Here is a 27,100-nt window from a genome sequence, read left to right on the forward strand (position 1 = left end):
CGTAGTAGCGAAGTTTCAACGTCGCTTTTCTCGCTCTTTTTCTATATCTCTATTTTCATCCGTCTTTCTCTCTTCTTCCACAACGTACACGCAATTTTTAGCCGGACGCCCCTCCCGCCCCCATTGCGCACGTTTTCGCGGTCGCGCGTCACCTCTGTCGCTGCTCCGCCGGTGTGTACGACATTCGGAGAATTCCCCCTCCCCCTCCCGCCCCCACGCCTTTTATTTTTCCACGCTCCTCCGTGTGGGCGCGCGTTTCGTCTTTGTTGTCCGCGAGCGGCGACGTTTCGCGCCTCCTTGTGCTTGTTTTTCCTTCCCGGCAGTCTCTCGCTTCCTCGCCGCGTTGTTTATCCCTCCCTCTCGCTCGCTCCGTCCTGTCGCGTTTTACTTGGGTCGGTGTTTACCCCCGGTAAAACGGACGATCGGTTTAGTAGTTGCATGAACGGCGCGGTACAACGCGACGCGATCGTATATACACGGAGAGTCGTTTCTCGGTAGAAGAGACCCTCGTGTGGGAGAGACAGCGCCGGAGAGTGAGAGGGGCAGACGGATAGAGAGAGACGGCGGCCGCACGTAGCTCGTAGGGAAAGGCGGTGAGAGGAAGGAGAGCAGTAGCTAGCCGGTGGTGCGTCGTCTCGTCGTGCGCTTCCTAACCTCCAAAACGCGAGGCTCCTCGCCGCGAGACGCGCGTTACACGTACGTGTGAACAACGAGCGACGCTGCCGCCTCGACGTGTGCGCGCGCGCGTGTATGTGTGTTGTATGTGTGTGCCCTTCATCGCCGTCGTCGTCGTTGTCGTCGTCCTCGACGTCCTCGACGTCGTTTTCCCGTGACGTGCGCTTCGATTCATAACGAGCGTGAATCCCGCAGTCGACGCGACCGTTGCCGTCGCTTGTGACTTTTCACAGCAGTGTGCTCCTCGCGCGCCCGCGTGTGTGTCCACCATCCTCGCCGCGTCGACGAAAATCCGCACAAGTCCGAGCACACTCGGGGGGGGAAAAGAAAAAATCTGTGACAGAGGAGGAAGATCGGCGCGTCTCTCTCCTTCTCTCTCTCTCGTTTCGGAATTTACTCGTCTGTGTCGCCCTTCGTGAGTGAGACGTTTACGGCGAGGGAGAAGCCACGCTGTGCCGGCATCACCGCTGAACCGCCAAGTTGCACGGATATATTCCACGGAATTCTCCTGGACATTCCTTCCATCGTTGCCGCAACCGCTGCCGCCGACGTCGCCGCCGCCGCCGCCTGGAAGCCTACCGTGGACACGGTTAGTACATTTAGCCGAGAGCGATCGGCGTGCCGACGCGTATTGCGACCGGAGCCGCGTTGCGTGCCCTACGGCGACGACAATCCACACTCGCGGCAACTCGCGCCACGTCGTCGAGCCGTAGAATCGCGTTTCCAACGGCGCGGCCGCGCCGCGCCGCTCCACGCCGCGCCACGCCGCACGCGGCCGCCGTCAGCGCGCGCGAAATCCGCGCGGATCTTCTCCTCCTCGCGACGTGCGTCCGCGAAAGGCGCATGTCGAGACCGGCGGGCGGCACGGCGGCGGCCCTCCCCGTCGCTCTGTGCCCGCACGTGGTCGCAAATTTCCGTTGGCGATGACGCCGCGCGGCTCCGCGTCGCGTCTCGTCTCGTCTCGTCTCGTCTCGTCTCGTCTCGTCTCGTCTCGTCTCTGCTCTCTCCGTCGGCGAGCGATTGTTCTCTCGCTCGGGACGGATGCCGTTCGTCATGCTCCTTCGGCCTTCGGCCTTTCCGAGCGCACGGCACCGGAAAGCCGATTTCACGCCGATTTCGGTCTCGAGGCGCAGTCCGGCTTGCGCAAATGAGCGGAAATGCTTCTGCTGCTTCGGGAGAAACAGACGCGCGCCGCCCGGCCGACTGAATGCACATGGCAGCTTTTTTTTAAGATTGCGAAGTTTCGGGTTTCCTGTTAGACTTGTGCTGGGCGGCGGAGCAGGCTAATTAATGTTAATAATAAGAGATACGTATCACGGTTAACAGGATAGAATTTATTTACAGTTTGCAAAAATGAGTAAAATTTATACATTCAATCGTTATAATTATTTTATTAATTATAGATTATAATCTGTTTATCAGTTCATTCTTATAAATATATATTTTTCTATATTTTCTTATGCTTTGCTAGTTTGGTAATAGCTACCAAGTGTTGAGTGAGATAACTGCAATTAAATATTTATCATTATTGGTTAATTATTGCCAAAAATAATTTTACTTTTTTAAGTACATTGTTGAAAATCGGCAGCGAAACGTAATGTAATGTAATGCAACGGAAACAAATTTTAAGCAGACATATTAAAAATATTTAATGCACATTTAATGTAAATTTAATGTTGTCAAAATTCGTTAAAAAATATTAAAGAAACTAAAGGATAAACTTAAAAAAATTTCAAGTCTTCCTACATGTTTTCAAATCAGTTTGCAACTGTCAGGAGTTTGCGCATTATGAAATTTTCTTTATGATGAGATACCATGTAGTCTCTAATGTAGTTTGAAACTGTGTTTAAAATTATGTTGCAACACATCCTTGGTTTCAATCTGAATTTGAAATAATAAAGAATGAAAGCGCATTTAATTTGAATAACTTTAATTTCAAAGATAAAAAGCATAATTAAAAAGATAAATTGTATTGCATGAAACTAAGTTTGTCAGTTTTTTCTGTAATTGTTTATTAGTACGACATTGGACTTTAGAAAAGAATTTCCCTTGAAATTGTTAAAATAAAAGTCAAAATAAAATATAAAAAAAGAATAAATTTAAAGGACAGGTACTTGAAATAAAGAACTGTTCTTTATAATAAAGAATGGGCCACTATAGCTACTACTAAACTTTTTTTTTTAGTATGCCAAGGTTATGTCCCAAAACATCCTTCGCGAGGAAAACTACTTGAAATATATAGTACACGTAATGTATACTATATTATCGAATAAAATTTTCCTTGCAGATGTTTTGGGACGTTTTGAACTTGGCTTACATTCTATATAACTTAATCACATGTATATTCATCTACTTTTTACTGACAAATTAAAATTTAGTCTGTCTATATATATATATATATATATATATATATATATGTACGTAACATGTATATAATTTTTACACAACATTTATTATCCTGAAAAAAATTTATCGAAAAACTAAAATATTTAATCCAATACGTTTAACTAAATTGAGTTGACTTTAGTTAAGTCTTGATTAAAAAATTTTAATGGTTTTAATATAAATGAACTTTTTTTGTGCAATTAAATAATTGTTGGATCAATATCGGACTAAATATTTTAGTTTTTTAACAAACTTTTTTCTGTGTGTGAGTGTACCATTTACATAATCTTTTCTCATTTTCAATCTAATATATTAACAATTATATAACCGTTAACAATATACGGAAAGATTTTGCAGATACATTGATAAATTTGTCTAGATACGGATTTGAAAATAATAATTTGTTGGGCCATTCTAATAATTATTCAAGCATAAGGTTGCAACAAAAAGTTTTGACAACCAATTTCATTTACATAATTATTGCGATGACCCGCTGAAATTATTTTCAGATTCGTATCTATTATAGCTAAATTTTTAGGCACCTTAGCAAAATCGAAATTAGCTAGCTCCGAAAAAGATGGCACGTCGATTTACACTCGGCAATTGAACAAAATTAAAAAGTTACGTTCACGAATCACCGCACCTCTAAATCCTTTATTCGCCTTCACGCGAGTGACGTGACAACACAAATATAGCTTAATGAACTTTAAACGGTGGTTTATTAACATTCATCAATCTTCACTTTTACCAGAAAGTGTATAAATTGCGCATATTTCTTTCCTTCTGTTTATCTCGGTACACTTTTTGTGTGAAATGTCGTTGAATATTTATGTCGCGTCTCCCAGTAAATAATTTTCCGTCGTCTCGCGGGACTTGGAGGTAGAACACGACTGCTTCTTTCCACCGGCGACAGCCCACGGCTCGAAACAAACGTATCTTACGGGACGATCATTTACCGCTGGGAAAACGTCGTCGTCGTCACTGTCGTAGGGTGTGTGCGGACTTGTAGAGAGAAACAACGATGGGCGAGATCTCGCCGACGTTAGCGTTAGCTGTCGATGAGTCGCGTTTTCCCGGTAACGAGGCGGCGGTACTGGCCGAGCGAGCGCCGGTTTTTGCGAGGCGGTGGGCGTAAAAATCGCTGCCATAAACAGAGAGAGTCCGGCTTGGCTAGCTGTTGCTGTTGCTGCTGCTGCTGCTGCTGCTGCCGGTGGCGCATAGTTACGCGAGGCTTATCGCGGCGCCGCATTGCGCGGCGCAACGCCGCGTTCCTCGAACCCACGGCCCCGTACGTGCGCCGCCGCATGCATGTATGCACCTGGCCTACGGTACGCCAAGTCGGATCGGTACGCCAGGTTCTTCAGGATCGTGAGAATCGCCGTTGTGTGCGCCGTTGTCCCCGTGGCGCCCGCGGGGCTCCGGCCGTCGTTCGTTGCACGCGACTTCGGAGCCCGGTTCGCGAGAAGACGCGCGGATTCCTCTGCGGACTTGTCGTAGCGATAAAATTGCGATCGCTGGAACGATCGTCCGGTTACGTTTGACTTTCCCCCTTTTTTAGATAGTGTAGAGGAATGCCAACAATACTGGCATACCAATTTGTTTTCGAGTAATGCTTCTTTAAGCAGATGCTAAAAATAAAACTCTAAAACAAATTGGTAAGTGTCTTCTCTCAGATGTGGTATAGCAATTTTTATAATACTGTTTTGTATTTTGGAATAACACGTTGCTTTCGCAACGTAAGCCGGAAAGAGCGTTTAAAAAATTTTTGTTGGCTTCTAAAACTGGCGTAGTAGGCAGTAATAGAAGAATTCAGATACGGTTCCCCGTAAGGAGGGAATTAAATAAAAAATAAATTGGTAAATGAAGTAATAAAATACATTTCTATTTCATTAATTAACAGCAAAGTTTATAAAAATGAAAGGCTATGAATAAAGGCTAAGAATGAATTCTTTCACTTTATACATTTTTTTTTTTGGCATCTTATCATTGGATCTGCCACGGCCGGTGCTATTTTTTTACCTTAAGGTATTAAAAAAAAAATATGAAAAAGTTCATGAAACATCTGTGGACATTGTAGATGATTTTGTAGTTATTGTCCATTTTCACGGAGAGATCCTTTTACGCTGCACAGTGATTTTATGTTTCAAACCGCATACGAGGAAAATATAAAAAAGAAAAATATAAACAAAATAGCTTTAGCAAGCTATAAACATGACAGGTCTATAATACCTATTCTTCTCCATCAAATTAAATAAAATTGATTTATTTATTTTTCTTTTTTCTTTTTTTTTTGAGGTAGAAAAAAATTCGCACGTGATGCATTATAAATAACGCATTTATGGAAAACCGAGCAGCTTCTGTCTACGCGTATAATGAGTTCTTACGATCCTTTATCCTTTGGGACGAAATATTTTTGATGTATATGTCCAAAGCTCTCTCGTAGGCCGTCGTGATATTTTATTTATTAGAAAAGAATAAAATATTAAAATGTTCTTTAGCTCAATCTATTATTAAGTGAAGAATATTATGAGATTTGGTACAAATTTCCATTTTTTAATCTAAATTTGTCTGAAAAATTAACGAGACAACATTGTGATTATTTTATTCTGGATTGAAGATTTTTTCTATTTAGAAAATCCTTTTTCAATAATATTAATTATTATAATAATATTAATGTAGGTATTAATTATTGATATTGTTATTATAATTATGATTATCTTTACATTAATCCTATTTAATGATACATGAAAGAGTAATAGCATTGAATCCAAAAATCTTTTCTGCGGATGCGACATTAAAATCTATGACACAGTTACTGACATTCGGTCTAGAAGATGTATTTTATGTTGACTAAAAGGCAGTAATTAATTTCAAGGAACCAAAACGACATACTTCAAATAAAAAGGACTGAATGTTATTTTATTTCACAATAACAATAATTCAAAATTTATTCTCGGGGGCTGTATAAACATTCAGGTCTAGAAGATTAAGAGTCAGCCAACGTTGAGTATATTGCATTAGAAGTTATATCATAGTTTTGAGATTTCTCTCTGATTCACTTTGAAACGCCAACTTGCTTGAAAGTATTTTTTTGCAAAATACTATTCTGCTTCGATAACAAATATCGACAGCAGAACTATTTTGAGTGCTCGGTTCGCTCTCGTATTCGTGACGCGAGGCTGTGAAATTTGTATCCTTCAGTTATATCCCTTCGCGCCTCGTCTCGCAAGATTTGTCGCCGTCAACTACGCCATTGTCAATAGAAACTGGGCGGCAAACCGGCAATCAGAGCGTACCTCCTTACAAGCGCGATTCTCGCGAACGAACGCGTGAAGCGACTTATGGCGCGTAATTGCTTCCGCGTGAATTAAAAGCCACACCTTTTGCGTTCATACGCGAATGTCGTCGTCGGTCGACGTAATGGGAAATCTACTGTAGCCGCGATTTAGGTGTAGCCTCTCGACGGACAAAAATGGTGCTGTCAGACTCGATTGCAGTTTACCAATTAGCCGCGAGGTGTATTTTATCTACACGGAAAGAATCATTTTTTTTCTTTATAATTGGATCTGAAAATTTAGTTAGATGCAAATCAGAGAAATAATTTTATGTTTACTATCAAAATAATTATGCGTTCAAACATAATGATTCTGCTACATAAAGTTTTGACACTATAGCAACTAGTTTAAACGTCGAATATAAATGTTTTAGTGGCTCAACATAATTATTTTATTTATCTCTGTGTTTCAGTAGAATTGTCCTTTTTATATATGTTTATAATTAATAAATTGTGATTACGGAATTTTCAATTTAGTGGATCTGACGTACTTTTTAAAATGTAGAGCCGGTAAAAAGCGAAAAAAATTCTCTTCCTCTTTCTCTCTCTCTCAGTTTCTCGGTAATTTTTTTTACAACGCATGTTGAAAGGGTTCACGGGCTACTTCGCAATTCACGCCATATCTCGGCCTGAAATTCCACGGTCGGTGATATCGGCCGTAATTGTGGCCGTGATCCGAATATCGATGACTAAGACTGTCTCGGGTGTATTTTTGCGCCGCGAATGGCAATCGCGCGACGTTCGCGAAACGTTCGAGAACTATTTTCTCCGATGATGCACCACCGACACCTGCGCTCGGCGGTATTGCACTCGGATTATGATTAAACCATTTTCGCCATGCCGCGATCAGATCAGACCGTGCCTGTCTGAATCGCGAGAACCGGTTTTCTATCACCCTGTCCTCTTATTTTTTTCTACTATCTCGTCTCGGTGTCTCTATCGCCGCCTCGCCCCGCCCCGCCAGCAACGGAAACAGAAATCGCCGCGGTTCATCATTATGCGAAACACGTTTCGCAATTCGAGAGAAGCCAGGCTCCTCGTTTAGCCTCGAATATTTTTTCGACGAAAGTGACGCGTTAGGCGTGCTAGACTTCGCTCTCGTCAAGTTCGCGAGAATATTTGTCTAACGTCGAAAATCTCTTCGTTGTGTGTACGAAAAGAACGGTTGTGCCGAAGTGTTTAAAAATTTAACTGGACGCAGAAGTGAAAATAATTTTGTCGTATCGTTTAAATAATTTATATAGGACGCTCAGTGCTGCAAAAAAATTTAATATTTTGCTTTGAGCGTTTTGCAATTATTTACTTTGAATTTCATCACTTGGCTCTTTGAAGGACGATAGTGAATTGAATTTTTTTTTCAAAGGCCGGTATTCATAATCGATTCTGATATTTAAGACCGTCTTAAGTACCATCTTAAGATGTCATCGACCAATCAGAAAGCCGTATTAGCATCTTAAGACATTACTTAAGACAGTCTTGAAGTAAGAATTGACTATGAATACTAGCCTTTTAGAGTTTTTGGATTCTAAAAAGTTTTTTTTTTGGATTCGAAAAAATTCTGGCATACTCAAAAAAATTTAGAAAACAAAATTTTTTTTCATCTGTCTAAGTTTGAGATAGAATCAGAGAATTCACCGAATAATTCAAAGTCGTGTGTATGAAAAGAATGGTTTTGTTGAAATATCAAAAAATTTAACTTGACACAAATCTGAAAAAAAATTTGTTGTACCGTCAAAATAATTATGCACGCTGAAGCATAATGAGCAATGTTGCAAAAAATTTTAACATTCTGGCTTGAGCATTCTGCATAATTATTTGTCTTGAATTTTACGATTTAGCTCGGACCACTTGGCTCCCTGAGGGATGGTTGTATTCTTTCAAAAGTTTTTGGACTGTGAAACATTTGAAAAAATTCTCGCGTATTTTTGAAAAAGTTAGAAAACAAAGCTTTTTTTTACCTGTCCGAATTCGAGGTAAAATCAGCGAATAATTCAAAGTTGAATAACTTGTCTGTGTCTGCGAATCTCTTTGTGGTTTGCGTAGTACTTGTTTGTTTTGATGGTCCAGGAAAAATTACTTTTTGTACTTGTCTAAATTTTTTGATACTTTTAGTAAAATCATTCTTTCAATACATTCTCAAAGAATCTGTGTACAAGTGCGAGATAATTTAATTTACTTGCGCAATTAGATTTAAATTGAATCATCCTGCTTACTTCTATTTTTAAAGTGGACAATTTCCGGCTTTTTTTTTATACATCTCGCCGCTCTGCAACCACGGGGAATTAATGGTAACGATATTTAATAGAAGTATTAATAGCAGAGAATACAGTTTTATCGCTATCGAATAACCGGCGATGAATTTTATCGGTTAGTTATAGAATTATTATTGAGTTTCAAAGAAGCGCTGACAGGTTGCGAAAACTCGTTTGCTGATATTTTATAGCTGCACCATTGCGAGCTGCGCACGTTAGGTGTCTCATTTTACCTTGATATCGATCCGACGTGTCATCCGTTTAATCTTTTCTTTCTTTTTGTTCTTCTCGTCGTTTAGTGTTAAAGCACTCCCGGCCGACGTTTTCAGGACGTATCATACTCGCAATTTATAGGAACCCTATGCCGAGAATGTTGAGCATGCGCTGGAACGGTCTTAGGGACCTACGAGACGACTAAATGCTTCCCATAACCGAGATATTAAAGGATTTATTAAGCGCGGAAAGTCAATTTGGCCTCTTCACCTTTTTTTCTTACAAGTTAATAACCTTTTTCTCCGCGAGACATTTCCGCGAGCTAAATGCAGTTACTGTTATCTTAATTAGGACTGTGGCCATCGATTTCATGATAATTAGATTGTAATGTAAACTCAGCTTCGCTTTATCTTGCCCCGCTTACTTTCTATGCTGATATGGCGTAATAGCTCTTTCGCACGCCAATAAAGACGCGATATTTTTCATCAAACTGCAACCTGTACCCTTAAATTTCAGGCACGCGAACGACAATGTTAAATTTTTCTTTAATAATCCATTTAGACTTTTAGTCGGTCGACTACTCATTATCTTGTTTCTCTTATTAATGTAAGGAGATTTTTGTTACGCTCTTTTTTTCGTTAATATCTGGAGAAGTTGTTTAAGAATGTTTTAGCTATACAATATAAGCTAAAGTTTTAGAATTTTATATAAATCTTAGATTTATTTTTTTTTCCTAATCAACGACAAAAAGTTTGGTCGCGAATGCTCGAATTTTGACTTTGAAAACAGCTGTAAAGAAGAAAACAATGGAAAACTTGGTTTGTAATGATTTTTGCAGCGAAAATGACTCTACTTTGTTGCATCCTTAATATATCTTTTGAATTATTTATACTTGGTCAAAATTATTTAAGGATGTTTTGGTTTGACAATATCGGCTAAAAGTCGTCAAGATTTTAAAACTGCAGGCTTCTTAGGTTTATTCTTTTTTTTTCTTAATCAACAACAAAAAATTTTGGTTGCAAATGTCCAAAATTTGGCTCTGAAACCAGCTACAAAGAAGAAAACAATGAAAAACTGGGTTTATAATTGTTTTTGATCCTCTTTTGCTGCATCCTTAATATCTTCTGAATCATTCATGCTTAATCAGAATTGTTTAATCAAATATTTCTTCGATATCTAAACTATATTTTTAATAAATTTTTAACTATTCCCATTATTTTTAAAATCTATTTGAGTTATTTGAATCAACGCGATCACACGTTTTTTATAAAATTACAGGTAAATTTGTTGCAAACTAAAATCCTTGTGATATTATTTCGATGAATCGATTCCGCGCTTATAAATCTCCGAATGATGGACAACAACCTATACAATTTTTATTAAATCCCAAATATTTTAAAAATAGACGCTGAATATTTCTAAACTGTTTTTTTTTGTGCGATTATATAACGATAAAAAGTGCTGATAGAATTCGAGACTATTTAGATGACATTTGAGTCGAACTAGCGGACCCACGTGGCGAGGTCTTTCGATCATCAAGGTCGCCCGACTCCCGCAAAGCAATCTATCAATTCCCCTCCCCTCTCGCCGCGCGAGGAGCGGAATATTTCCTTTCGAAGTTCTTTCCTTCTATTTCTTTACGTCTTGGACTTGGAACTCTCGTATTTTGGGCTGGCGAGAGGCCTATCATATTTTTTCATTCCGACGTTTATGGTCCGTCCGACGTGTCGCGGCCCCGTCGATTTTTCTCCCGTGATTCGAGATTTGTAAGCGCGGATTATGCCGGGGAAAACTCCTCTCAAGGACGAAGGGGGGAGGGGAGGCGCAAGGTAGAGCGGAAATTCCTAATAAAAAGATTTCATACACGTAACATCCGGCACCGAGGGAAAAATTTTCTATTTCTATATTTTTTTTTTCTTATTGAATTTTTTTCCCGTAATACTTCTTCCCTTTTTTTTTTCGTCTGGAGCACATGCCGTTGAACAATTTCGCTCGAATTCCCGAGCATCCGCATATTTATAGCTGTCGATCTGGATTCTTTCCCAGCGTTTGTTTGTCTGCGATCGCATCGACTGTCGATCGATGTGGCGTTCGTTTTGCAACGCTTCGCAAAGCGGTTGTCTGGAGTAATAAGAGGGCGATTCCTCTCCGGTAATCGATTGCTCGACGGTATTCCCATGGGCTCTCTCTCTCCCTCTGCGTGATTTCCGTGTTTCGCGATTTGCGGTTTACAAACCGCCGACTAGCTTTCCGCGGAAGAGGGTGGCATTGCGAGAGAGGAGTAAAAGAACTCTCTTTATCCTTCTTCCCGCACGTCTCTCCGCCTCAGTCGGAGTCTTCCGCTCGGGTAAACATCTACCGGAAACTATCCCGCGGAAAAATAAGCAACGCACGCGGGTTTACGTGGCATTGACGTGATGTTTCGCGGGAGGCGGTACGCAATTTCATTCGGCATGAAACGAGTGTAACTTGAGAGCCGCCATCACGCGAGTAGTCTCTTAACTCGCGCGTGCGTTCGCGCCGCGAGTAAACACCTGTGTTTTATCGCCTAAACCCGTGCAAAGTTCTGTCCTAAATGGAAGATCTACTATCTTGGTTCGTAATACTTTCCGAAAATGGAGTGCAGTTTCTCTCTCTCTCTCTCTCTTTTTCTCTTTCCGAGTGTGAGCTTTTCGAGCTTTGCCGATTCTTTCTCTGTGCCTTCGCGGAAACGCCTCTTTCTCTCGTCCGCGAGAGGAACCGAGAGGCTTGGTGATGTTTCAGGCGCGTCTCTTGCGAAGACCGGCTCCATTTTCCCGGCGATCGAACGGTCCAACAGGGTACTCGTAACTCATGTCGCGAGAAATTAATTAATTAAATCGCCCTCGTTGCGCAGGGGATGATCGATACTGAAAATTAACTGCCGCCGTAATACTCACGGCGCAGGCCCGTCTGTCTTTCGCGAAGACGGCCTGTCGTCAGACGGGAACGGCAAATTAACGGACGGGCTAATAATCGTGAATACGATCGCGTGGTTATCCCGCTACGGCTGTGTGATTAGCGTGCGGTGTAGGATTATAAGAAACCTCTGTCCAATATCTTTGATTCGCGTTTGAAATGAAACTTTATGATGTTTTACAGATGTAATTATTGTGAATGTTTGTTTGTCATACTTTCACAGGATACTTTATCTGTAATCGCTTGATTATTGCTCAATAAAAAAAATCCAATCGATGTATAATCATGAAAAACGAATTGTCATCAAAAATTATAGTTTGTAAATTATGAAAAAAGATACATGCGAAACAGTGTAATAAGAAATTTTGATTAGATATTATTGATTTTCATAAAATCGTACGTTTCCGCTTTTTTTCTAAATTGCGAATTAAATCACAATAACAAAATATCTTTGGATACAAGTTCAAAAGATTTCTGAGAAATATCCGAAGGTATGAATATTAATAGCATCATTATGGACAAAAAAGCGATATCTATAGGCCAGTATTCATATTTACATTTAAGATCGTCTTAAATATCATCTTAAGATGATGTCATTAACCGATCGAAAAGCTGTATTAGCATCTCAAGATATACTCAAGGCAATCGTGAAATAAGAATCGGCTATGAATACCGATCATAAAGAGTATTGTGAAGAAGTTTTTGATTATTTTCTGCGTTCCGTGTTATTTATGTACAAAAACAATATTTTTTAGCAATCCTTAAATAAAATAAATTGAAATGTCAAAATATGCGTATATAATGTATTTTTCTACAAAACAAGAAATATTAACGTTTCGTATTTATATAGATTATATATGAACTAAATTACACCGATTATTATTATTAAGATATTATAGAGCTATAGAAATATTATATTTAATAATTTTCGGTTTAGGTCGTTAAAATCGATCAATGTAAAACGTATTTAAATTTTAATTTTTGAAAGTTTTTCAGAGATTTCGACACTGCGTTTTAAAAGCTTTTGTGGTTTTTTTTCCAAGTGATTATTCGACGTTTCCGCCAGATGCATTTTTTTAAGCGTGTGTGAAGTGAACATCCTCCCAAAAATAAAATTCCGATTAGAGTTCCGTTTTATGTCTATTTTCGTCAATGCAGATTAACTTTGCTCTCCGGTTTAACTTACTCTTTACCTTTTTCTAATTGTTAGAACTAGAAAAAGATTAAGAGCGAGTTAAACCAAAGAGATCAAAGTTAATCTACATCGATGGAAATGGACATTTACAGTTTTTTTTTTTTTCTAACAGTGTGAATGTTGTGTTTTAAACTGAAAGGTTCGCGCGATCGATTTTCACTCGCTCTTCCTCTCTTCTTTCAGCCGAATGTGTGAATCTCGCGGAATCTCATTTGTATTAATTTGCATTTGCAAAAATAAGGTCGCGAATACGTTGCGCACGTACATTTCCGAGTCGCCGCGCCGTGCCGAAATGCAGTAATCCGGTAATGTTCCGATCAAACGTCGTCTCCGATTTTCGAAACGCGATCGAAATAAATAAAAAGGATTCGTTAGTTCGTCGTGTTCGTGCCGTAAATAAATCGACGGAATAGCGTGGCGCGCGGCGAGCCGCTGAAAATAACGCCATGAGCCACGCGGCGAGGTTGCACCGTCGTCGTTTGTCGGCCGGTCTCGAAAACAATTTTCATCGTGTGTACAAAACCGCCGATCGTCGACGCGACCGGCGTATCCGATAATGCGAGCGTTCGATGATCCGATCACGTCTCCTTGTTAATTAGATCGGATTACCGAGATTGCGCGCCGGGAGCACGATTTTTGGTCGCGCGGGCGAAAACGATTTGCTCTCCGTCCCTCTGTGCTCTCTTTTTTTTTCCTGCGCCGCCGAAAATCAATTTCTTGTTACGCGTAAGCCGCAGAAGCGTTCTCGCGCTATATCATGCGTATTTTGGGTATATCCCTCCGCGGGAAAATGGTTTTTGCGGTATATACATGATAAAATGGATTAAAGGGAGTCGCTCTACGTGCAGATGGATGGAAAATTCTCGTCGCGTAGAAATTTTTGCGATATCTGTTTCGTTGAATATTAAAATAATGGACCGTCAGCCGATACGCGTCGCATTTTTCCTGAAAATGATCCTGTTTTCGAGAATGTAACGGTGAAGAACTTGCCGTCATTCGTGCTTGCTGGTAATTTGCCGCGTTCGATAATATAATACTAATTGTTACATAAAATGACGCGATGTAAATGGAGCTCAGCGCGCGCTGGTTCTCGCGTCGGCGAACAATCCGAGGCTCTTCAACCAGGAAGCGAGTAATTTTGCCATCCCGCACGTCCACCCACCGAGAGCGGAGAGAGATACTTAATTAATTCCAACGCCGACGATATTCTTGCGCGATAAAAGTGTCGCGGCATTAGTGACAGCCGCGCCGGGCTCCATCAGGGAAAAATAACGGAGAGTGACTTCTACGTAATAGATCTGGCGAAATGCAATTTTATAATCCGATTTATAGTCAAATATCTTTCTCTGCTTTCCGCACAGGTTATGAGGGGGATATAATTCAGTTGGCAACTCGGTTCACTATGCTTACTGTAAATTATAAATAGTATTCTGTACAGGATTGAAAAAAAAACTCGGATTTTTTTTTTAAAGACCAATGGGTTTTTTTGGGGATTTTATTGGATTTTGTTAGGTTTTATGCGTTTTTATTTTTTACAGTCCACTAATGATTAACCATATTATTTAATATCAATATTATTTAATATCAAGTAATATTATAGTTAACATAATATAATATTAGATTATTTAAATCTAGATTGTATTAAATAATATTTCTAATTTTTCTAAAGTATTAATACAAATATATACTTCTTAAAATGAAATAAAGTTTACGTACAAAATAGAGTATTTAAAATACCACGTAAAAAAAAGAGTTTAAATATACTATTTATTATTAATAATTTTATAATTAAAAAAATGTGTATTACTTTAAATCTCAGAACTGTATGAATATTTTTATAATATTCCACGAATATTAAAGTAATACATCAAGAATATTATGTAAAGTGAATATATAACATTGACAAATTATTCCAACAGAACATTTTTATGATATTAAAAAATGTTAAGTAATATTCTCTGAATATTTATAGTAATATAATTTTAATTTTTAATAATATTTATGTAATATTCTAGGAATGCTGTATGATTATATGGTGCGTGTATGCATAAATAGCCAGCAATATGTGACAGAATAGAATATTAAAAAATTATTTTTTCAAAATAATAATACACACATCATGTAATCACACAATATTCCTGAAATATTATATAACTATTATTAAAAATTAAAATTATGTATTATGAATATTCCGAGAATATTATTTAACATTTTTTAATTATTTAGTTCTTAATTAAAAATTTTAATTACAGATTTACATTCAGTAAATGAATGTAAACCCTAAGAACTTTTAACAAAGCATGAATTGAATGCTACATATAATTCCTAGAAAAAAGTCAGGCGCAAAAGAGTTAATTAAAATTAGGTCATAGGTTATTTAGAAAAAGTTTCATTATATGTCTTTTTTCTTTACCATGTATTTCTTATTTTACTTACAATATTAAATTATATTTTATTTATATTAATTTAAAAATAAAAATAATATAATACTTTTATGTATTATAATTTTTAGATATTTTATTTACACTGTTATTAACTTTCAATTGAGTTTTTGTAAGTGGATGGGCGGGTTTTTGAAGTGGATCGATGCAATGCAATAAAACCGATCGGGTGGGCCCACCTCGTCAAACTCTGATATGTATATCTATACATTTAAACGAGCGCATCTCTTTTATCCTTATTTTCCTCCTTTTGCAAATGGTCACGACATCTCTGACAGAACGCGCTATGTTCGTTAAGAGTTAACGAAACTCTGCTTTACTAATGCGTCTTGAATTTTCTTTGGGAAAACGGCGCTTCGGGCTTCTTGAAAATTCAATCACGACGGATGTGTGTCAGGGCCAACGGGTCCTTTACTTATTTCTCGTCTCTTACATAGTCTGAGACTCATTAGTGTGACTCCGAGCAGACGTTCAACTGCAGGCAAATGGGTCGGCTTTATAGTCACGGACCAAAAGCAGTCGGATTATTGTATCCCGCGGAGCGTTTATTTCATTCATTTATACCGGGACTGGTTTACGTCTATTCCGACTTAGATTAACATCAGCCACAGTTCCATCTTTCGTCTTTATTTATAATGCCGGACCTGCCGGTGTACCTGTAAAGGGTCAACGAGAATCGCAAGTTCGGATTAATTTTGATTATTAATGTAACCCGATCTAAATTGCTTCGTGCAGAAGGTCAAATTTAACATAAACGAATTTATTATAATATTCAATAGTCGTAATACACTTGACGGAGTTTAACTTAATTTAAATTCTTGTTTCGATTCTCTCTCTCTCTCTCTCTCTCTCTCGGCTCGGCAAAAATTTTTTTTGCAGCAGCGAAAACTTGCTCGTACTGATACGATATGCATTAATCGCTCGCTGAGTCAGCTAAATTTTCCCAGTCCATTTCTGCGAAAGTTCGTAAGCTTGAAAATTCAACACTTCGCACACACGTAAATTCGCTAAGTATTTCTCAAATCCACGCGTCTGTCGGCTGACGATCGTTTATTAGTTCCGGTCGAATAACCGAGAGGCATCGGCAACTGCCTTACGTCAGATATCTCTGGTCGTAACTCAGCATTCTCGTCGAACCTCGTTCCTGGATCTACGAATCCTCGCCGCACGAGTGCGACCTTTCGAGTCGCTGCTAGAAAGGTTACTCGGGAATCGGTGCGCCCTAAATCGTTTCGTTTTGTTTCATTTCACTCTAGAACAAACCCCGAATGGTTGAATACAGCTGCTCGACCCGTGCACATGCTGTGGTGAGAGACACCGGTGTTTACATTATTACGATGCTTCGCGATTTTGAAGTGTTGCACCTGTCTGGCTTGTCAGCGACTCGTTAACTTGCAATTAGTAGCTTGCTTAAAAGCGATAAAAATAAAACCACTTTTTTTTATAAAGTATCACAAAGTACGCTTTTTCACGATAGTATAACTTTGCGATAAGTTTGCGCAAGTAGTTGCAGTTTATTATACAAAAGTCGATACGATACGATAGTATAACTTGGGATCTTGAAAACTCTCGAGAGTAGCTCATATTTTATAAAAAATCCTGATAGCTTATACAGTTAATTAAGATGTATGTTTCGGTACTTCTGATGTACTAAAATATGAGAAGCGAGAGAGAGAGAGAGAGAGAGAATCGTGAAATATAATTTATCGTAAATTATACAATAGGTAATAAAATTCATAATTTGTATTTGCAAAATAAAATAAATAACTTCATAAAAAAGCACTATGAATTAAAAAAAAACTTTATATTTTCACAAAATAAAGAAACTATTATATCAACATATATGTATTATAAATTAATATAATTGGAGCATAATTACACATTCTTTGTAAAATCCAGTTACTTATTAATACAAATTGTTTATTAATAGCGAATTTTAAATTGATGTTGATGAAAAGCACTGAGCAAATAATTTGGTTGTGTTAATGTAAATGATTGCGAATTTTGTTTCGTCTATAATAAATGTGATTGGCGCAAGTAAAATATTTCGTATTACCAATAATAATACATACACCAAGTATTTTGGCTGCAATTGAATGAAATAATTTTTTTAGCGCAGATAGATTAGGCAAGTTCTTAAATTTCTTCGTCGGAATCTATCCCTGCATTTTGAACATGTGATAAAATGCGTCATGATAGCATGCGACAGCCGGCTGGCAATCGCCGCGCGAAATAATCTGGCGAGCGTGCGGGACGGCAATTTGCGCGTTGGATGCGTCGCGCGTTCTATTCGCAAACGTATTTGCCGTTCCGTTCGGCAAAGGTATTACTCAGCAGCGATGAGATTATTGCGAAACGAAGCATTGTCGCCGGTGCACTCTTCGAAACAATAATCGCGCTCGGATGGACGCGCTTCGATTATTGGTAGACAGCACAATTTCATTTTGCGCGCATAATTGCGCAGTCGATGTGTTTAGCTGTGCCTAAATTTCGCGTTATTCGAGTCGAAACTGATCGAACTATTCGACTGGTACAGGCTATCGGTAGATTCGGGACATTTCGCGCAGAATAATGAGATTTTGGCAATTAAACTTTGCGAAGATTGCTTTATTTTTTTTTTTTTTTTTTACCAAATAAACGTGCGATAACAAGTCGAAATTGAATGATTCTTGTCTTTGTTACTTGTATTTTCTTGACACGTATTTTCCGATAATCGTTTAAGAAGTTTCTTTTACAATTTTTTTTTGCGTAATCTATTCCTATGCACTTGGAAAATTTACAGTGTTAAATTTAACATGGGACATTCCATGTCCCAAACGGTTTACTTAAATTTTTGCGTTAATCTAACGCAAGATGAACATATTAAAAAATAATATAAGTGTTATATGTAAAATTTACACAAAAAATGTAACACTTTGATACATGTTCAAAAACAAAAAAATTGTAGAAGCATATTTCTTCAGTAAAGTTAACGTTTATAATATGACATGTACGTTTTACAATATTAATTTGTTATCTTGGAATCATCGTTCCAAAACATTGCTTTTATATTCAGTTACCTATAAATTATTATTTTGACATTGAAAAATGTTAAATGTGAATGTAACACGAGATATTCAAATAACATAATCACATTGTGTTAAATTAACGCTCGAGCATGCTAAAAATTCAACGCAGAAGTTGTTTCAACGACTTAGTCAACAATATTTGTTTTTCCTTTATAACGTTTTTTATTAAATATTTTAAAAACATTAAACAAAAAAACCATTGGACCAGTGTTCAACATAAATCCCAAATCCTTTCTACTGCGCAAGTTTTTACTTGTCGCGAAACTTGAAACGGATAAAACAAATTGCGTTTTCTCGAGTAATAATCAATCTGTGTTTTTACGCACGAAGTTAGAACGTGTCGTTCGCTCTCGCGTGTGTCGCAATGCTCTTCGATTACATTGTACCCATGTCGGCAGCGGAAACGAGGTTACCGTCTGCGTGACGGTGATTTAATGAAAGTGACGTCTTGGCACCAGGACGCGCCGATTGGAGATTAATCCGTTCCACTGCGCACATGGGCGCGCACGTGTGCGTGTACGTATGTGTGCGTTAACCGAGAACCACACGCTACATCCGCGCGCTCCTATCGTACGTGCGCATCCGCACACGCGCGATTTTAAGTCCGCGCTGCCTATATTGGCTCGAGGCGAGTGCACGCTTTTATCAGCTTATCTTTGAAAGCGACGGTAAACATTTGAATTATTAAGCCACCTCCACGCTTCGAGACGCCCCGATGGATGAGGAGGCCGACAGGCGGCGTGAAGGAAAGAGAGAAGAGGAGGAGACCCACCGACATATAATAGCTGCGGGACGAACGAAGGGGGACTCGAACAACGAACGTCGAATGCGAGAAATTAACCCTCCGTGAAACGGGGTCGCTTCTACCTGCGGAAACTTTGGAAATGTGATATTTTCCCCCGGATAAAGGGGGGATACTCTCGCGAATTATATAGGCTCTCGTGAACTTTAGAGAGAAAATCCCGTGCTCAAATTTCAATGTGGCTCTCCTTTTTCCGTAAAATACCGCGAAATATTCGTCAAATATATAAGTTTTAAGGTCTAATAAACGTGGACGATCGTACAAATCTCGATAACGCATCCCGATAACGCGTTCGGTAAAATACCGGCAAAATATCTGAATTTCAAGGTCTGGTGAAATGATTAAATCCTAGAATATTGTTACGCAGGACACACACGCGCGCACACATACACATAGTTTTGTGCGTGCTATAAATCGGATTACAGAGAGATAAAATTTGTAACGTGGAAAATGTAATAATCGAAACGCGGTGAATATTGCATGTTTGTTATCTGATAGGTTTGACGTCATTTGTACTCGTCGATACACAGCATGTTCCGTGCGAAATAGTATTGTCACAGCTCGGGAAAATATTACGGACAGAAGGCGTCGCGCAGAGAGAAGGGCACTCTTTCAATTAGGAAAAATATTATTTTCGATTGTATAATATCCTGGAAGCTCAAAAATATATTGTACCTTTGAAACAATAATATTGTTTCGCGCGCGTACGCCCGATTGATATTTAAAATTATTAAACTGAAATATTTGCGGGTTTGTAAATATGTAAATCGTTGAATCTGTATTAATAACGGGCATTGATGTGCGACGATCTGACGGAACATAAAAGGGATCGCACAAATCGCGCGCGGAGGAGAAAAACAAAGGGCGAGGAGGAAGGAAGTGTCCTCTTACGTTTCAGAATCTATGTGTTCTCTAAAACGGTTCGACAGTAGTGCTCAACTTGCATGACGCTCGGTGTCTGTGTCAAATAGCTCGTTGCAATTATACTTATCTTAATGACGCAATCAGTGATGCACAGCGCGAGTACTGGTAAGCGAAGTACAACAAATGCAGGAGAACCCCCATTGAGGTCAAGAACCATTTGCAATGTTTGCGAACACTCGGGTATTCTCGTGGCAAATACAATATTAGCCGCAGATAACAGTATTCCGAAAATTGACACCAGTTTCGTGTTATTGTTATCTTTTCTAGGTACTGCTATACTTGAATTACCATTCTTGCGGTATTATATTTGCAAAGTTTTATTTAATTACCGTTTTAGAGATGGATAGGGATGGGTTAGAACGTACAGAACAAAAACTTAGTCGCACGGTAGACGATCTTTAATACATTATCTACTCGGAAAGCTTTACATACGTCTTATCGTATGTTCCGTAAAAAAGATTTTGCATAAAATTCAGGGTTTGATGAAGGAGAAATCCGGTGAGTCTTATTGGCTTGGACTTTTAAAAAACCTACTTTAAAATCTATCTGCAAAATAATTCAATTAATGGTGTAAATAAAATATTTAATATAAATTAATATAAATAAATATAATTTAATATTATAAATAAAATGAAAATTACGTGGTAAAATTGCTAAAGAAAAGACACATAATAAAACCGAATTTAAATTAATGTATTTTGCATTTTATTACAGTTTCAATATTTATATCTTAATTAGCGAAAATGAATTGAATGAAAAAAATGGTCGGGTCCAAAGATTTGGCACGGTGTGCTCTTTGTATAAATATATGCACGTCTAGTATATTAATTAACAAATTTAATTAATTAAATTAAATTGAAATTAATTCATAATAAAATTATCAAGCTAATTTTGTTAATTATTAATGGGTTATAAAAAATAAAACAAACGCATAAAATCCACTGGGGGATTTTATATATATATATATATATAAGTATATATCAAACGCATAAAATCCACTGGGGGATTTTATATATATATATATATATAAAACTTTGCATACCTGGTAAAATTATACCTATTATAATGGATAATTTTGCAACTCCCTATAATAATTGTAAATTTCCATAAGGCTGCACATTTGTTATATAAGAGTAAAATCAATTTTTTAATTTATATATAACAAAGCAGATTTCACAATTAAATTTACAATATGGAAAATTATAAAAATGACAATACTTCTTGCTATTATACATTCAAATGTTATCCTTATTATTTCGCAAATAATAGAATGACTATACTGTGCCCTGCACCAGCTAGTACGACAGAATCGGCAGTACGCCGATTGCACATATATTTCACCGCGATACGTTGAATATTAACTGTTATATTGCAAAAACTTTGATAATTACATAAAATATTTAATGCATCCTGTCATGCACGTAATTTACCATATAAAATATGTATTTACGCAATAAAAGCTGATCTATATATTTTTTTTTTTGTGGAATTACATAATTTCTGTAAAATTACTGTTTTAAAGGTTCAAGATTTTTGAAATATTTACAGGACTAATCATGTACTAATGTTTACACCTCTTATTTGTGTAAAACTGAATTGTTTTACAGTGTACGTTGCAAAAGGAATTTTTCGTTATAACCATATAATGATGACACATGTGTGATACAACGAAACACGACTACATCCTACGCAAGTAGCGTGTTGAACAGCACAGCTCTTTGCTTTACATCGTTATCTACTCATTTGTGTCATTCAAAGTTTTGTAAGTAGCTCTTGTTTTTTGCAATTGTTTAAAAAAAAAATCGACCGACTCGCGATGGCAGTCAACGTACAAATAGAGTAGAGAACACTTTAAGTCCTTATGATATTATCGTCGCAATATCACTTTCGGATTTATCTGGCCGTTGTAGGCGAAAGTTTACGCGGGAGTGTGCAAAAAAGAGGGCAAGTTTGGGAAGAAGCTGATGAATTTGTTAGAGTTCTCAGAGTTCCTTTGGGATAACTTCCGCAGCAGAACTTTCACCCTTGCTATCGGCGTGCTTTCGCTTCGAGGTTAGAGAGACGCTCGGTTAGATCTTTGTGATTTCGATCGAGCCAACTTTGAGCCAGTTTGTTCGCCGGTGTTTTCGCCGCAGTACGAAACGTGAAAGGGATCGCGAACATGACTCGCCTTCTCGCTCTCCGAATGGAAAAAAAGTGAAAGTATGTTGGTGGGTCAAGTGTGAGTAAGGATAACTTGTGCAATGGCGCGATTCACCTTTCGAAGGCTGCGCGTTTCGATTTCTTCCCCCTTTTTTTTTTCTTTACTTTTCGTAAACGTCTTATTTGTAACAATTTGATTACGCCAACTTCTGTTTCGCCAATTCATGTTGCCGCTTATGTTTCACGGTGTCTATAAAAAGAGTTCGATAAAGTGCTCGTCACTGAATTATCAATGTTAAATAAACCGAAGTACACCTCGGATATGAAATATTTTCACTTACACGCGAGCCATAACGCAGTCGAGACGATAATAGCAAAGTATCGGTATTACGACATTGGCGTTTCCGCCCTGATATCCTAGTATCGCGAAAGTTTTCCGCGCATTAGTTTCCGCTAGCGCAATCTAGACCCAACGATACTTTCGAAGTATCGATCGCGTCCTCCCCGTCTCGGCGCGACCACGTGTTTGCGCGTATTCAGCGTGCGGGCCACGTTTTCGTAACTTCTCTTCGTAACTTCTCCTCGGGTAATTTTCTCGAAATGCTTCAAGGCCATGGATTCGAAGCCTCCGAGAAAACGGAGACCGCTATGTATTCCTGAAACGCGTAATGATTTCACGAAACCAGTTTCTCGAAGTGGCTCCTTTTTCTTCTTTCCTATTTCTTCTTCTTTTTTTTGTTCTTCTCTTCTTTATTTTATCCTTTCTTATTTACGCAGCCTTACCACCGATATTCCGCCTCTTTTGTTTTTTGTTCGCCTTTGCGCATAATAATCCGTTGCGACGACTGTGATGCATTTTGAACGACTGTAAGTGTTTTTTTTCTTTTTTTTTTAAATTTTAAGGAGAGTGAGTAACACGAGCGAAGAACTGCAGGTGCCTGTCGCGTTTTTCGTGACTCGATCGTCCGAGGGTCGACATTCTTCAAACCGGTTAATGTACCCTCGCTTTTCTCTCTTTCTGTCTACCTGTCTACTGTTCTCGCGACCAATCGCTGTGGTCAAAATAGTTTTCTTTTCATCTAAAAGGTTTGGAAGGCACCGCCTTATAAATAACTTTAATTTTGTTTTATCATTTTATTTTTAGTTGATGTTTTCGTAGCGAAAGTTTTATCACTCGTTTGTTTTTCCGTGTTTTTTTTTAACAGTAAGAGATTTGATTAAAAAAAAATACTATTAAGAATGTATGGATCGTATCGCAAAATAATACCAGAAATATAAATATTTCATAGAATGTTCTAGTGTTGTGAATATTTGTGTAAAACTTGAACACAGTTTATTTATTGGTTTGAAAATTATTTAATTGTTTACTCTTGATTCTTATGTAAAAACGCGTTGTATGATACTTAATTGCGAATTTATTGGGAAGTAACATTATCGATAAAATCAAACTTTTTACTTTGCTCATAAAATTCTAATAAATATTCGTGCAAAAATTTATTTAGATCCACTTACTCGTTTAAAAGTTATTTGCTTAAAACTGCAGCAAAATATAGTAATTTTCGCTGCAAAAGCCATTATAATTTAAATTTTTCATCGTTTTCTTCTTTGCATAGCAAATTCAGGGCCAACATTTTGGCATTTGCGAGTAAAATTTTTTGTCGTTGATTAGAAATGGAAATAGAAATAAACTTACAGAAGCCTTCAGTTTTTAAATTTCGTTAACTTAATTCGTATTATCTAGCTAAAACATCCTTAATTCTCCGTGGTCTAACCGGGGATTTTGAAATCGCATTCTAGAATGTTCGAAAGTGCGTATCAGAGGTTTTTCAGATTTTTTGGAGCTCAAAAATCATTTCAAAAATACCATCCGACGTCAGTGTAGCGTCTTGGATTAGGTAAACAGCCGGAAAAAAACGTTGGAACGCTTAAGATTATTATTTTAGATTGTTACTGAGAGCAACAGTTGGCGCACAAATATTCTGTTCGGATTGTTTGGCAACCAATCGGGCTCACGTATTCACGCACTCGATCAATCGCTCAGGAGTTTTTCCCCTCGATTAATGGCGTTGTCGGATCAACAAAAGGTGCGCGCGGGCCAAATAGCCTTTGTTCCAAGGCATGTTGTAATCATGTAACGCGACCTACTTTGAAAACGCCGGGGAAAACGATAATTATAAGCGCACCGGTAGCGCGCCATTCGATAAGCTTATTCGAGGCTGGCGACCGCGCCGGCTAATGCGGCGTATTATTCACTTTTACACGCGCGCATCGCCTCGGTAACGCGCAAATATTAACGGTCCGTTATTATCCGAGCGAGTGTGGCGAAAACAACAAGCCGTATTGCATATAAATATGCATACGGGCTATTTGCGCGAGTATTTGTCCGTTATGTGCCCGGGACGCGCGCGTGCAGCTGCAAGCGCCGACGTTTTGCGCGAGATTAAAGCGTGCAGATGCAGCGCACACAGTCGTCAGCCGTCGTCGATTATTCAGGCAAGATGCACACGGCAGGCTGCCCCCCGACGTTTAATGTCGAAATGCTAATGGGAATCATCAATGATTCCGCCAAGGTGGTTTTTTTTAAATAAGAACGCGCAGCTTTCCGCGTGTTTTGAATTTCCAACGGCAAACGCAAGCTCGAGCTTTCAGTTTTGTAAAATAATTACGGTCGTGCGATTTATATAATTATTCTTACGACCAAGTGTGTTTGTAATTACGTGTATTCATTAATGATAATCGGGAGATTAGCGACTCCAACTGCGCGACGAACGCTTTTCGGAATGACCTTGGCGATGCTTCGGGCTGACTGAGAACCATCGGCAGAAAAAATAACGTATGCACAATGCGTCAGCGTCTGGAGTCTGTCGAGTTTGCGTGCGCGAGCGATCACCTACGAAAATACTTTCTTTGATCGATCAAAATTCGCCGGCCGTGCACGACGGAAGTTCTTCCCCCTTTCGAGCCCGCCGTGTGCCGGATGCGACCTTAAAAAGCACACGTCTGTTAGAACCTACCTGATCATCACCGCGAGAGACGATGCGTCATGCGATTCTCACGCGTTGTTCATTTCTAATTTAACCATCGTATTCTTGCGCATTTTGTTTGTTTTTTTTTTTTTCTTTCCACGCGAGGAAAAATTACAATAAAAATGCCGAAGGTGAATCCAATCCTTCGGAGAATGCAATTCTTCTTTAAAGCAAGTGCGGCAGGTCGTCGGGGTTCGTTTATACATATGTATGTACCGTATACTTAATTTCTCACATGACTTCGTGGATTACGTAATCGGAATTGCTTACTCATTAGACGTCACCTCGTCAAAGACCGCGCGGCTCATTATCGCGCGCGGAAACGATCTTTTTTTTCCTTCTTTTTTTTCCTTTTCTTTTTATCAGAGATTTCTCCCGTCGTGTGACCTGTGGTTTAGCCTTAGCCTTAACCTTCCTCGTTTTCGATTATCTTTCTGGCAGCTGATAAAAATTCCTCCGACTTTTTACCGCATATATGTGTGTGTGTGTTTGTGTGTGTTTGTGTGTGTGTGTGTGTGTGTACGTGTGGGTTTACGGCAGCATCTTGCACGGCTCGCACGAACAGATGTCACCTGCGGAACGCCTTTATATCGAATGCGATATATTAAAAAGTTTGCAGCGAATTCCGCGTTCTGTGGATTATACGATGAGGCGAGGCGACACCTTTGCGTCTCTATTTATACGCGGAAATTCGCATACCCAAAACGCCGCTGGCAACGAGAGCGAGAACCTCGTCGATATCTCGCTCGTTCCACGTGGCTCACCTGTGTAACCTTGTCCGACATTTTTTTGACGTCACGCGGATGACTGCGGTCGGTACTCCGCCGAACAATGGAAAGTTCGGCATTGCTCATGTTCAAAATTTAACGCGCGAGTGTGCGGGCTCGGTTTCAGGAAAGTGGCCTTAATGGTAAAATTGAATAAGCTAATATGCGTCTCATTACACAATTTCTTTTTCTCATCCAACTTCGAAGGTCGGCGTTAATGATAAATAAGCCGGCAATCCTCGTGCAACTTTCTCCATATTGTGTAATTTTATGCGAGTAAATATCGTGTTTTTGATAATATTTGGTCCCGGCCTTATTCGGTCGCCGCTAATAACCCGTCGTTAATTATTGCTCGCGACTGTATCGAGATACGTGCCATTAGATGAATTTAGAGAAACTTTTTTTTTTTAAATACCTCGCACAGAATGCAGTTATGCGATCGCGTAAATAAAGCTGTAATATTATCAGACAGTGTACTCGCGTGCGTAAAAAAATTCGTCGTGATTGTAGCGTGAGTTATGCGGCGGATCGATCAAATCGCACGAACGTAAAGTGTTGAGTTTATACGGGCTTTTTTTACGCGATCTAATCAGCTGCACGGGAAGGGGGAAAAGAACCGGTTGAATCAATATCTTGGTCGATGAGTCAGTCACTGAAGTGCCTCCCATAAAATTTACCAATACGCTTCGCGCTAATCTTTCGCATACATGATCAATGGGGAAGTTCGAGAAAGAAAGAGAGGAGAGACAGTGAGAGAGAAAAGGAGAAATAGAGGAGCTCGTTCCTCTAATTGCGACACGTTTGATTTTTTGTGCCAGTCGTTCAACAGGTTTCGCTACGTCCTAACGATGGATGTGCGAAAAATACGATTTGAACATCGCCTCTTTATGATGGTTTATAACGCGTCAATTTTATAATTATGTGCCGGCAATTACACTT

At 38.9% G+C, this 27,100-nt stretch overlaps 1 protein-coding gene across 9 annotated transcripts in view; it reads left to right on the top strand.

The window, feature by feature from the left end:
- LOC105207684 (polypyrimidine tract-binding protein 1) overlaps positions 1-27,100 on the top strand; it is a 478,610-nt gene that overhangs the window by 136,603 nt on the left and 314,907 nt on the right. Inside the window, exon 1 of one of the 9 annotated variants that reach the window (XM_039457820.1) lies at positions 229-1,264. The exons of 6 other annotated variants lie outside the window; for them this stretch is intronic. The gene's annotated coding sequence lies outside the window, so the exon portion shown is untranslated. Of the gene's footprint in view, positions 1-228; positions 1,265-27,100 lie in introns of those variants that run through there. 2 more of the 9 variants (XM_039457818.1, XM_039457824.1) reach the window with 2 other exon arrangements.

This window comes from Solenopsis invicta, chromosome 15, assembly GCF_016802725.1.
Source record: "Solenopsis invicta isolate M01_SB chromosome 15, UNIL_Sinv_3.0, whole genome shotgun sequence".
In the NCBI taxonomy this organism is placed as follows: Eukaryota; Metazoa; Arthropoda; class Insecta; order Hymenoptera; family Formicidae; genus Solenopsis; species Solenopsis invicta.